This window comes from Mandrillus leucophaeus, unplaced genomic scaffold (assembly GCF_000951045.1).
Source record: "Mandrillus leucophaeus isolate KB7577 unplaced genomic scaffold, Mleu.le_1.0 Scaffold16, whole genome shotgun sequence".
NCBI lineage: Eukaryota > Metazoa > Chordata > Mammalia > Primates > Cercopithecidae > Mandrillus > Mandrillus leucophaeus.
In genome coordinates, this window is record NW_012101587.1 from 7,489 (window position 1) to 21,251 (window position 13,763).

At 48.4% G+C, this 13,763-nt stretch overlaps 1 long non-coding RNA gene across 1 annotated transcript; it reads right to left on the reverse strand.

Annotated features, from left to right (window-relative positions):
- Window positions 1-1,501: 1,501 nt before the first annotated feature.
- On the reverse strand, window positions 1,502-12,878 carry LOC105536486. The gene is made up of 4 exons (XR_001005598.1): window positions 12,818-12,878; window positions 10,022-10,129; window positions 3,114-3,235; window positions 1,502-2,011 (listed from the first exon to the last, which is right to left on the reverse strand). It is a non-coding gene; the product is annotated as an uncharacterized LOC105536486 (long non-coding RNA).
- Between the last annotated feature and the right edge of the window lie 885 nt (window positions 12,879-13,763).

Genomic DNA, 13,763 nt, shown 5'->3' on the forward strand with positions numbered 1-13,763 from the left:
GGAAAGATATAATTATTGCTGTACTTATCCCTTTCAAAGGGGAAGTACAGTCATTCAGAGAAGAAGGAGAAAGGTTTCAAGATGGTCTGGTGTTTCAGAGCACAGCACTGATGGTTTAGATGGGAGAAGCTAACTGCAGGCAGGACACTCACAGCCTAGAGACACCAAGGTGGTAATTCACACCTACATCGTGAATAGCAGCTAAGAGTGAATTGCAACGTGTAGAGTAGAAACAGCCTGGGACAGGCTCGAGGTCAAGAGAACAAACAGATTTAGAAAAGCAGAGCTCAGTCAGTGCTGCCCGTGCAGCTTTACCTTAGTGGGAGTGTTTTGCTTGCAAAAGGGGAGTAAAAACAGGTTGTTCTCCAGACAGCTTGTTGCCAGTAACAGAGTGAGTGCTCCTCTCCCCTCGACAGCCTGGGCTCCCCAACCAGCAATTCAGACGCAGCACGTGCTCTGGTGCCCAAGAGGATTCGTCAAGTCAGTGGTTGTCTGGAAATTTCACACCCTTTGATAATAACAGCTCATCTTCAAGTGTGCCCCGCCTGCCTGCACTGTGCTGCCCCCATGTCAGCCACAGGCCAGGGCCTGGCTGAGGTCGCACAGGTGATGCTCTGCCATTTCATTTCAGCTCATGCCACAAACAAGTGCTCTTTTCACGGCCCACATAGCGCCATATTCTTCACACTTCTATGCTTTTTCTTAGTGATTTTGCTGTTTAAAATGACCCCAAGCCCAGTGCTGACGTACTGTTTAGCATTCTAAGAGCAAGAGGCTGTGATGTGCCTCACAGAGAAATGCGTGTGAGATAGCTTTATTCAGGTGTGAGTTCCAGGGCTGCTGGCCATGGACACAGTGTTAGTGGGATCACCAACATCTATTCAAAAAGGTGTCTTTAAACAGGAACACGCATAAGCAAGGTTATGTACTGATTGGTTGATGAAAATGTTGTGACCAGAGGCTCGCAGGAACCCAGCCCTGTATTTCTCCAGAAGCAAGGGCTCTGTATTCACAAATTCAGTGTTTAGGTGACTTTTAGAACTCACGGTGGCAAATCACAAGAATCAACTGCATCTGCCTCCATTTTGCTCCACAGAGAAGCAAAGTGACAAGGAGGGCACACAGAAAACAGCCAGTGCCCTCCAGTCCCACACAACCTGGTGTCCAGGGGCAGAGTGGCTTGTGCTAAGCTTCTTCCCAGCCCCACTCAGATTTCCTTTGTATTTCTGGTGATTCCCTCCTGTTTTCTCTGGTTCTCCAGAATACAGTCTTCCAAGTTGTTTTAATCAGATTCATTCCTACCTTGATGAAGAACTAGTGAAACATTTGAGACTACTGACCTCCTAGTGGTCTTTAAATTTTTTTAAGGTGAACACACCTGTAGGCTCAGTGTTTTGGGAGGCCAAGGAAGGGGGATGTCTTGAGTCCAGAAGTTTGAGACCAGCCTGGGCAACATAGCAAGACCTCACCTCTACCACAAAACAAAACAAAACATTTCGAGCAAAAAAAGTCATTGTTTAAAAAATTGGCTCATACATACTATAACCCAGATTCCCAAATTTAAAAAAGACAACTCACATTTCTCATATGAGGTAGAGAAGGGGAATTAATGTTTCATTCTCACACTGTATGATCAATTGAACAATTGAACAATTGCCTCTGTGGGTCCTGTGGATCCAGGTCTTCAGCTGAGGCCCCTGGCAGCCTGCAAACCTCCCAGCCACCAGGCTCCTGAAGCAGCGCAATCCACTGTCCATGGCTCCTGAACACTGCTCCTGTCAGCAACGCTGATGGTGGATGGTGTGATGCCAATGCAAAATGGCTGTTGGTGGAAACACATTAGCTGTAATTACCAATTGTCACAGGTCTTTCTTTGAAAGGAATCTTTTTTCACAAAAATCCAACATTAACATCAGCCTCTCTTTGGTTTCCAACATGCTCAGGTTAGCCACAGTGATCCCAATTTCTGTTTCGCGTCACCTCTTGGCATACACACCCAAAATGTCAACTCCTATGGGAATAAACACTAAGCAAAGTGCAAGACCATGGGAGGCGTTCATCACAAGATGGCAGACAAAATGTGAGACCATGGAAGGCTCTCATCACAAGATGGCAGACTCATGCGAGACCGTGGAAGGCTCTCATCACAAGATGGCAGACTCATGCGAGACCATGGGAAGCGCTCATCACAAGATGGCAGACTTGGATTTTGGCTGAATGTGTGGTGCAATTTCGAAAGAACGCTTTCGATTCCCTTTTACTGCATATGTCAGAACAATTTCCTGTTAACTAATATGATGTTCTCACTTTAGTTTTAGTATGTTTTAGTACAAATATCTAGGAACAAATTCTTCAATTGAACAATCTGAGAAACAAATTGCTCAACTGATCCAAGATCTGGCATTGTCTCATTCTACAGATAAGGAAATTGCAGCTCAGAGAGACCAAGAAGATTGGGAGACGGGGCTCTTACTCTACGAGTGCCACAGCCTTCCAACACCAGACTTCAGCACCAAAACAGGGCCCGGTGTGGCCAGGCATGGCAGAGCAAAAACCAGGCTCCTGACAAACTCTCACACAAACTGGAGGAGGGGTTTGGAGGGGCAGTTAAGACCCAAACTCCAGTTGCAGCAAGTCTGCATCACAGTTTTACAATCTCATCTTTGACCTTTTTCTTCCTTCATATCTAATTTATCTTCATTTTCTGGGTTTTGTACAAGTTCTCAGACATCATTAAATCACATTACAACTTCACCTACCACATCTTCTCTCCTTCCTCTTCCTCCTTTGAGATACTCTCTTCCCTTCCTGTCATATAGACTTCTGACACCATGAAACAGTCTTCTCAAGTTGCCTGCTGTAATTAAAGTAACTTTTAACTCCTCGGACACCATCTCTCTGCTGCTTCCTTTTTGCTGTTCTCTTCCATGAAGTGCTGGTTCCAAGCACTAAAAACAAACTCATATTCAGAAGTAAATTTTGTTCATTAATATACCAGGACACTCTTCCATTTGAGTTTGTTTTCTAAAAGACCACATAAGACTGCTGCTTTCTGAATTGTTTAAGGGGAAAGTTCACAATTGCATTTTAAAATAAAATAAAATGAGGCTCACATTGAGAACTCAGACTCTGAGGCTCTGCTGGGTAGGCAGCTCCCACACAGCAGGAACGTGTTCAACACACGCAGGCCAGGCACAGCCACAGCTGCATTTGTGTTCATCGTCTACAGAATGCACTGCCAATGAAGACAAACGTGAAATGAGGGCCCGGAACCTTTAAAGCTGGTAATTCACAAAAATTCCAACTATATATTTTGTATGGAAAACAAGGCAAAACTGTATAATACCTAATTCAGAACTTGCCCCTTATAATTGTCATATTTTTAATAAATTTTACTCCTTTTCCTAAAAAAGCGGAATGCCTGCCATTTTTCAAACATGCACTTAACTTTTAAGATAGAAACGGTTTCCCCGCACCTCTGTCCACCCTCACATATTTTATGCGCAGCCTCGTTTGTGCGATGCCATGTGAGGTTTCTCTTATGTGGACTCTCACTTCTCTTCGCTTCCTCAGTGATTTTCTCCTATCCTTCTCTTTGGTTTTACTGTTCTTTAGTGCTACATTATAAAATTAGAAGCAAAAGTGTTGCCTGGCCTTGCCCTGGTACACTGCTAGTGTTCACCAATAAATATAAACCAACTCCATTTGTCTGCGTGTGGTTTTGGGTCAGGGCTGCTCTTTAGCCATTCTGGGATCAGCTGTCCCTTGACAGCTGCCTGAGGGGCTGGGGAACACTCTGAAGGGTGTGGTGCGAGGAGCAGCCCATGGTTGAGAATGAATCCCTATTTCTGTGTCAGCTCCGATACCTGCTGGCTCAGGCGACCACATCCGACCAGAATCACGGGCTTTCTTCCTCTCTCCAGCTACGTAAATGATAACCGTGCATCCAAGTGTCAACTTAAAAACCCCAGAGCCTTGCTCTCACTGTTAAAAGAGCTAATTGTGCCCTTGGGCACTAGCTGCCTTCATTCTCAAGAGGAAATCGGTGGAAATACAGAGGAAATACAGAGGAAATCGGTGAGGCCAGCCTTGGAAGACCCCCGGGTGGGGTGCAGTGTGGGTGCCTTCCTCTCGGCTCAGCCCCTCCCTCCTTCCTTCTCCACTTCTCAACTCTTTCACAGCCAGGAAGGGCCCCTGTACTCAATTTCTTTGTCCTGTCCTAGTAACTCTACTGTTCAACAACTCCATTTTTTTTTTCTGGTGTTCTGCATCCTGTTTTTATTGTTTTGTGGCAGATCCCCACTGTAGAACATAATTGCAAGCACTTGGTGGTGCAAAAGAGCAGTTAGTGCCTAAGTACAGATGGGAAACACTATTCTTTTGTTTTAAGTAAATACTTAAACATTGCTCAGGTCCGACAAGCATCTGGACTCTAGGTCTGAGTAGCGGAGTGCACCTCCTGTGGGACCGCAAGGACCCCCAGATTCCCTCCCTGCAGTGATCGAGATATGGAACTGGAGCCACAGTTGGATCACAAGACGTCCCTTTTCTAGAGCCTTTCCCGGCCCTCTACAGGCAGGATCCGGCAGGAAAAAGATGATCGGAATTTCCCGAAGGTCAATGGTCCACACAACTGAGGATTCTGTGTGGTTCTCTTGGTTCCCTTGGTGTCTGGAGGAGGCCGAGGCCCTTAGATGACCTTTCAGCTCCTCGCCCAGGACCAGCACGAGGGGCCCCCGGCCTCTAAGGACGCTGGCCCAGTGCCCTGGAAGAAGGCCTTGTTCCCTCGTCTTTAAAGGTCTTCCCCAACAGCCGAGGGTGCCATGTACGTGATGTGAGCTCCTCTGAGCCCAGGCTGCGTGATCGTCTGCCACGCCACGTGGAAGGGGTGGGAGCTGCGGCCACGGTGGTCATCCAGCTCCCCACTACGGGCAAGCTCTTGGCATCCGGGAGCTCACCCTTGGCTGAATTCTTCATGCTGAGACAGGCAGCCGGAGATGATGGGTGCCCTGCACGGAGGTGTTGAAGCCCTGGAGGCTCTGGAGCCCGTCAGACTGGGTGACCTTCACCAGGCAGTGTCCCAGGCCTCAGGACTCGGCTCTGTGCCCAGCTTCCTGACATTGGCTGCCAGGCGGGTCTGGCAAAATCCTGGGGGTACAGGAAGCAAAGGGAGGTGGCACCGGCCGCTGGAGGCCAGGCTGCCCACCAAGTACCTCCAGAGCCGCGTGTGCCTGTCCACGCCCCTCCAGGGAACAGCTCACAAGTGATCCAGTGAAACGATCCTTCATCCCTAGTGACCAAGAACCAGAGACAGCCAGGCCACTCAGAGGAAGCACGAAGCCCCGGGAGTACCACGCCAGGAAATCTCCCCTCATGACAAAAGGAGAAGGTCTGAGGTCACCAGGAAAAATCACAAAAATCCACGAAAAGCTAAACATTTCAGGCTTTTTGTTTGTTTTTTAGAGACAGGGTTGTTGTTGCCCAGGCTGGAGTGCAGTGGTGCAATCACAGCTCACGGCTGCCTTGAACTCTGTGACTCGAGCAATTTTCCTGCCTCAGTCTCCCAAATAGCTGGGACTACAGGCGTGTGCCACCAGGCCCAGCTAATTTTTTTTTTTTTTTTTTTGAAGATTGGGTATGTTGCCTCGGCTGGTGGCCAACTCCTGACTGACCTCAAGCAATTCTCTGCCTCAGCCTCCCAAAGTGCTCAGATTACGGGCATGAACCACCACACCTGGCCCTTCAGTTTTCTTTAAGAGGCATATTCCAGATAAACATATTAGAATATTTCAAAAGCATTGGTTTGTGTCAAAATCATTTTTCATTTTTTCAGAACACAGTCTATAAGCAATAAAAAGACAAACGCCACCATGGTCCAAATGTCCCCCCAAATGCATGTGTTGAAACGTGAGTGGCAAAGTGATAGTATTAACAGGTGGGGCCTTTAGGGGTGACTGAGTCACAAGGTCAGAGCCTTCAGGAATGGGATTTGTTACCTTATGAAAGGGCTGGTGGGAACTAGGCAGGTCATTTTCCCCGTCCGCTTTCTACCATGTGAGGACACAGCAACAAGGGGCCATCTTGAAAGCAGAGAGCAGCCCTCCCCAGACCTCAGAGCTGCAGGGCCCTGATCACAGTCTTCCAGCCTCCAGAACTGTGAGAAATAAATGTGTGTTTTTTATGTTATCCAGTCTCAGATATTTCATTATAATATAACAGCATAAACAGACCAAGACAGAAGCCCAAGTACAATCCACTCAACTGTGGAGTTCTTTCTTTCTTTCTTTTTTTTTTTTTGAGACGGAGTCTCGCTCTGCCGCCCAGGCTGGAGTGCAGTGGCCGGAGCTCAGCTCACTGCAAGCTCCGCCTCCTGGGTTTATGCCATTCTCCTGCCTCAGCCTCCTGAGTAGCTGGGACTACAGGCACCTGCCACCACGCCCGGCTAATTTTTTTGTATTTTTTAGTAGAGACGGGGCTTCACCGTGTTAGCCAGGATGGTCTCGATCTCCTGACCTTGTGATCCGCCCACCTCAGCCTCCCAAAGTGCTGGGATTACAGGCGTGAGCCACTGCACCCGGCCTCGTGGTGTTCTTTCTATTGACATTCTTATTACAAAGCTTTCACAGTCACATGAAGGCCAGGCTGCAGAACTGAGGAAGACAGGGAGGGAGCCTCCAGAGCAGCGGTCCCCTGCCTCTTTGGCACCAGAGATGGGTTTTGTGGAAGACAATTTTTCCACTGACAGCAGGGACGGGGGGATGGTTTTGGGGTGATTCAAGTGCATTACATTTATTGTACACTTTATTTCTTTGTTATTACATTATAATATATAATAAAATAATTATACAACTCACCATTACGTAGACTCAGTGGGAACCGTGAGCTTGTTTCCCTGCACCTAGACGGTCCCATCTGGGGGTGATGGGAGACAGTGACGGATTATCAGGCATTAGATTATCAGGAGGAGAATGCAACCTAGATCCTCGCAGGCACAGTTCACGACAGGGTTCACGCTCCTACAAGAATCCACAGACATGACAGGAGGCAGAGCTCAGACAGTAGCACCAGTGATGGGAGCGGCTGCAAATACAGAGGAAGCTTCACTCACTCTCCCACTGCTCACCTCCCGCTGTGCAGCCCAGTTCCTAACAGGCCACGGACGGGGAGCAGCGCTTGGTTAGGAACCCCTGCTCCACAGCATTCCCTCGGAAAAGGAGGGAGGCAGCCGCTGCTCCACACAGCAGAGGAGGAGGAGTGGCAGTGCTCCGGGACTCCGGAATCGCACAGGGCAGAGTGGACCAGAACTGAGGACACAGCACAGCGCACGGACAGGCCCGACTCTCAACAGCCCGACGCACAACGGGCCAGCTTTACAGCAGCGTGAAAGCCATCTGCATTCAGTAACGCCCCCCCTTACCAGCGGTCTCACAGGGGGGTCCTGTCAGCGTAGACGCCATGTAAGTGGAGGAGCATCTGTGTAGTGCAGAGACGTTTCCACTCGGGGATGCTAACCGAACGCCACGGTGGGCTGCAGTGCGTTACCGGGAGACACTCACGACAATGTCCTTGTTCACACAGAGTCTACATCACAAAACGTCTAATCTTAGTGATACTCTCCCCAGTCAGACACAAAACTTCCACACGTACTTACTTCACTCCAGTAATGATCTCAGTGAACCAGTTTTCACTGAGAAATACCAGAGCGCAGCCCTCACATAATGCTCACTTGGGAACACCCTAGGCAACGCGCCACATTTGGGACTGCTTCAAAATAAAGAACACTTATGTACAAAATCCCCCACACTTCTGTGACAACAGACATCGGCCTCCAATGCCGAGAAAATTACATGAGCTACCGTTTCCCTGTCAGCCCATCTGAAAGGAGACAGGAGCGGTGTGTTCCTGTCAGACCAGCAGCTCCAGGCTGGGCACCACCGCTCACTCCTGTAGTCCCAGCGCTGTGGGAGGCCGAGGTGGGAGGATCACTTGAGGCCAAGAGTTGGAGACCAGCCTCAGCAACACAGCAAGACCCCGTTTCTTAAAAAAAAAAAAAAAAAAGTTAGCCAGGCATGGTCGTGCGCACCTGTCGTCCCCCAGCTACTTGGGAGGCTGAGGTGAGAGGACTAACTGAGCCCAGGAGGTCAAAGCTGCAGTGAGCCATGACTGCACCACTGCACTTCAACCGGGTGACAGAGCCAGACCCTGCCTTCAACAACAACAACAAAAGTACCAGCTCCAATCCCCTGTCTTGGTTTTGTTCCCATTTTACTCTGAGAGACTAGCTGGCAGCAATGGTGATCCCACAGCACCCTGGCCATCCCTGCTGGCACCCGGGTCCTCCTGGACAGGTCCACAGGCTGCTTTCTCACGTGCACAGAGCCTCACTCGTGCCAAAGGTGAAGCACACAGGCCCTGGGCTCTCCGTACACTCAGACACCAGCCACCTTCAGGGCCACTTGGGATTACTTTCTGTACAAAGAAAGGGTGGCTAGGATGTAAGGCTACTCCCAGCCCTGAAAGATAGTTTCAACTCTGGGGAGGCGGCATTTAATGTGTTTCGAAACCTTAAAGCCAGTCCACAAAAAGGTCCAACTGGATCCATAAATGGGACATCTGTGGTTGGATCACAAACTTCTGAACAGCCCAGAGTCTACAGAATATCCCTCGAATCTGTCGGCAAGCAGAACAGCACTCAGGGTGGGTGAGCAGGGGCTTGCCGCCGGGCGCCGGCCTGCAGGTCTGCACAGGGGTGTAGGCAGCACAGTGAGCCCTCGGTGTGCACAGTGGTCCAGGCAGCACCGTGCACCCTCCTGGGAGTGACCAACTGAGGCTAGTGTGGCAGCGATGAACACAAATGCAGGCTTCGTGCATGACTGGCTGCCCCCTCACCTCAAGATCAAAGCTGCAAACCCTGGATCCACCTACAGGGCTGCTGTTGGTGATATATTCAGAGCTCTCAGTCCACACTTCTTGCTTTTCCATTTAAATGTAAGTCTTTGTTTTGTAATACTTTGGGTATCCCAAGGTTTAGTCTTGTGAAATTTTACCTTCTCTAGAGCTGTCCTTTTGAAGTATTTGAGTTATAAATAAAGACAACACCGAAGTTCATATATTTAACCCAATAGTGGGTTTAGCACAACGTGATGCCAGTAGAGAAACGTTATACATTTGCGGTAAGGAGCAACTCTCTTTATTCCAATATCTAACACGAAAAATCTGCTTTGTGTCAGCTAATATTCCACAGATATTCGGAGCACAACTACAAAAATAACTTGCTTAGAAGTCCCTGTCTTGCCAACTAATTTTTGACTGAACACAAGATGGGGGCCTTCCAAAAAGAAAATTTGGTTTCCAAATAGGACATTTCTTTTTAAAAATTAATTAATTAATTAATTTTTTTTTTTTTTTTTTTGAGACAGAGTCTCACTCTGTTACCCAGGCTGGAGTGCAGTGGCACGATCTTGGCTCACTGCAACCTCCCCTTCCCGGGTTCAAACAATTCTCCTGCCTCAGCCTCCTGAGTAGCTGGGACTACAGTGCGTGCCACCATGCCTGGCTAATTTTTGTATTTTTAGTAGACACGGGGTTTCACCATGTTGGTCAGGCTGGTCTCGAACTCCTGACCTCATGATTCGCCCACCTCGGCCTCCCAAAGTGCTGGGATTACAGGCGTGAGCCACTGTACGCGGCCTAAAAATAGGACATTTCTTTAGAGGTTTCAATAATTTTACGTAATCATGGGTTCATAGAAAAACTATTCCAAATTACCTAACGTACTGCTATATTTTTTGATACTCTTGATAATTTTTTAAAAAGTCATCTTAAGATGTTTATTTCTATAGAAGTATTTTGCTCACTTCTAGTTACTATTTATTCCATGTTGAGTTTTATTTTATACGATCATCCATTTTCCTTTATCAAACCATTCCCAAGCAAAATAAAAGAAAAACTCAGTGCAGGCTTAAGTCAAACCAGGCCGTTAAGGCAAAAAGTCGATATACGAAGAGTCCAAAGTACTCACTGAAAATTATACGAAGCCATTCCGAAAACATAATGAGTGCAAATCCCATTGTTATTCATATTCTTGAGAAAAATAACTGGTGACTTCAATGATCAGCTCTTCATCCACCTTGAACGAGAGAAAGAGAAAGGAATTTACCCATGGTATTTACAAATGCCACCTAACCTAGCATTCAACATAAAAGAGACAGGCTGGGTGCGGTTGTGGTGGCTCACGCCTGTAATCCCAGCACTTTGGGAGGCTGAGGCGGGTGGACTGCTTAAGGCCAGGAATTGAAGATCAGCCTGGGCAACACAGAGAGACCCTGTCTCTAATAAAAACAATAATCATAAAAATAAAAATGAAAATAAAATAAAAGAGGTATGACCAGAATGCTATTTGTCCCCCTTATGGATTTTTCATTTCATCTACATTTTGCTTTGCAATTTGAGAATAGAAGGATCTGCCCATTTAAGAAAAACATGCCGTTCTGATGTTTAAAAGGCTCGTAAAGAAAGAAATGTCCTGTACTGGGTCTATCTAGCCGAGTGGGACACAACTAAGTTCATATTGGGCCCCCAGAGAATTCAGCCCTTACTAGATATTCGCTCTTATTAATATTATTCTAGACCTGATTCTCTGAAGTTACAGAGTATTCATACGGATTTTAATATTTTAGAATTTTGTTTAAAAGGCTCATCTTCACAATACTGCTCTGGTTACAACCGGGACTCTTCCTCATTCCCACTGTGCTCCCGCAGAGAACGGGGTGCAGGGCAGGTCCCCTCAAAGGTACGGCTGGGTCAAAGGGCGAATGTGTTTGGGATTCCAGCAGACGCCGCCGGCCACTCCCCTAGGGAGGGCACCCCACCCTCCAGCAATGCAGAAGGGCATGTCACAACAACGCTGCTTCCAAACATTTTATGCATCACCCATCCAATAGCAGAAAAATAACTCCTTTTCCTTTTCTTTCACTGCGTCCCTTTCTGGAGCCCTTGCTACTTAGGACCATGCCCAGGACTTGCGCCCCGGGGTTCATGAGCTCCCCGTCCTAACTGAGCCTCATTCTGAGCTGCCGGCGAGGCTGCCAAAAATTTCAAGCAGAAGAGAGGATTTCGGTTGGTGCCAGAGAAACAGGAGCGGCTGCTCCTTCCACACATCCAGGGCAGGACCATCCCAACAGGCACCAGTGAACCCGGAGGGTAAATGTGACTTGGCCAAGGGCATGAGGATTAGAGCCTAATCCAGTAACACAGTGGCCACTTCTGTGATCGAGGAAGCATCAGGGAGAATGATGCTAATAACTAAGAAAATGAAATAAAAGCAAGGATTAAAAACTATATTTGCCACATGGAACTTTTACAGTGATGCCACGGTACGCGTTCCAACGCCTCACCCTCATTCTGCCAGGAGCCGCACTGAGGACAGAGTTCTTGGGGGAGAGAATAATATGGTGGATTTTTTGGAATGGCATATTCTAATAAGAGGAGGAAAACATTTAAATTTTTGATTTTTAATTAAATGAATATGTATTTAATTTAATAGCTAACGCCTAAGGCTGCACACCTGTCAGGTCTACTTACTCTCCTCAATATGGAATCTGTTTTTACATTATAAAAACAATACCTTTCTTGAAAAAATTCACACTACATATAAGTATACAAGGCAGCACCTGAGCCTCCATAACCTCATCCTCAGGGAGGCTTCTGTGCTCCTCCCAGACCTTTGTATGTGCCATAAAAACAGCCAAAGCCCAGTGGACGCATCTGAGCTGGGTCCCCCTCCAGGCCTGTCCATTTGCTTTTACCCTTTGGAGACTGCGTTGCCATCCCCAGTTCACAGAGGAATGGACCCACGTCCACTCAGCTTTCACCTCCAGGTAGATTTTGATCCACTTAACTCTAGCATATTTAAGTTGTGCAACAGAAGAAAACAGACAAGCTGTTATATTTCTATTCCAAGATACCCAGGTTTCTTATTTCCAGATCCTATACTACACTAAGTCAAGAGTTCAAAAAAACAACAAAAGGGAAGTATTTCTCATTATAAGATATGTCTAAAAAACAGTCTTTGGCTGGGCGCGGTAGCTCAAGCCTGTAATCCCAGCACTTTGGGAGGCCGAGACGGGCGGATCACGAGGTCAGGAGATGGAGACCATCCTGGCTAACACGGTGAAACCCCGTCTCCACTAAAAATACAAAAAATTAGCCGGGCGAGGTGGCGGACGCCTGTAGTCCCAGCTGCTCGGGAGGCTGAGGCAGGAGAATGGCGGGAACCCGGGAGGCGGAGGTTGCAGTGGGCCGAGATTGCGCCACTCACTCCAGCCTGGGCCACAGAGCGAGACTCCATCTCAAAAAAAAACAAACAACAAAAAAAACAAAAACAGTCTTTAAATGGTCGACTTTCAGAATTGCAGCAAGAGCAGAACTGGACACACCCAACAGGCCTTGCTTGTTCCCACACAATTGCCAAGCTTGAAGGACGGCCCTGGAAGGGGGCCGCCTGCTTTGGTGGGCCTCATAATCGGCCTGCAGAATCTTCCAGGCATACTGGTCTGCAGGCCCCTGAGCAGGACCTCTGGGGCCCCCACTCCAGGTCATCTTCCTGTCCCGGCCGCCCTTCTCGGCTCAACTCTCCCCTTCCTGCCATGCTTGCCAGCTCCAGGGGTGGTGTCCTCGGTAGCCCCCAACTCCTCCCATCTCCCCTCTCTCCAGGCCCCAGCCCTTCCACTCCCGGGACACCTCCTTGTCTTTCACTGGCTACTTTCTGCGTGGCGTGGAACCTCAGCAGACGGCCTTCCGCGCCCCACACGCTCACCATGTGCAGCTTCTGCTGCTGCCCTGCTCCAAGCCCCCAACTGAGTTTTGGAGCAGGAACGTGTGTGCACCCAGGCCCCGGCACCTCCTCACCCAGGCCTGGGCAGGTGAGCACCCCCAACAGGCATCACGATTCTCAGTTGCAGCTGCTGCCTTCAGTGCCTGTGCCTCTCTGTCTTCTCTCCATTTTCCAAAGTCATAGAGGACCATCAGAAAACATCCAAAAACAAAAAGATCAACTACAGCTCTCTCCCAACACTTCCCAGCCTTACCTGCAAGCTTTCTTCGAGGCGAAGGTCCCACACTGGCCTCTCCTCCCTCCGACACCTTCCTCTGCCTGCCTGTAGGGCTCTTAGCCTCACATCCTAAATTCACACACAAAGCTTAGCTCCCTTCGAGCCACCTCGTGTCCTCTCTGCCATCAGCTCTACATATCTTGACTAATCGCAGGGAGCTACTGAGATTTGTGAAGTAATTCATTAAGAAGCTAAGTCCCTGGGGCTGCTTCTTATCTCTAAAAACACGGCCTCGGCTCTCATGTCCTTGGGGAGCAATCTGCTCAGACCACACCAGGGAAGCATAAAGTTGTACGAGCAATGAAGAAACTCTCCCTGATGAGAAAGTCCAGCTTGAGGGTAGCTTCAGCACCACAGGCAGGACAGGAATCAACAGCAGACCCCTCCTTACCTTGCAAGAGATGGAGCGGAGAGAAGAGAACCCAGACAGCGTGTACCCCTCGTCTCCTCAGCACCCATGGACACATCCCCAGGGCCTACAAACCTCTTGTTGGGTCCAGGGATGGCCCCACCCCATTCACGCCCGTCTCCAGGACCTTCTTCACCAAGGCTCACAGCTGGATGCTGTCCTGGAGATATGGTTAATTTTAAACACATCATTGTATTAGAAATCTCATCTTGGGTACGGGCTAAACACAGAACTGAATGCCC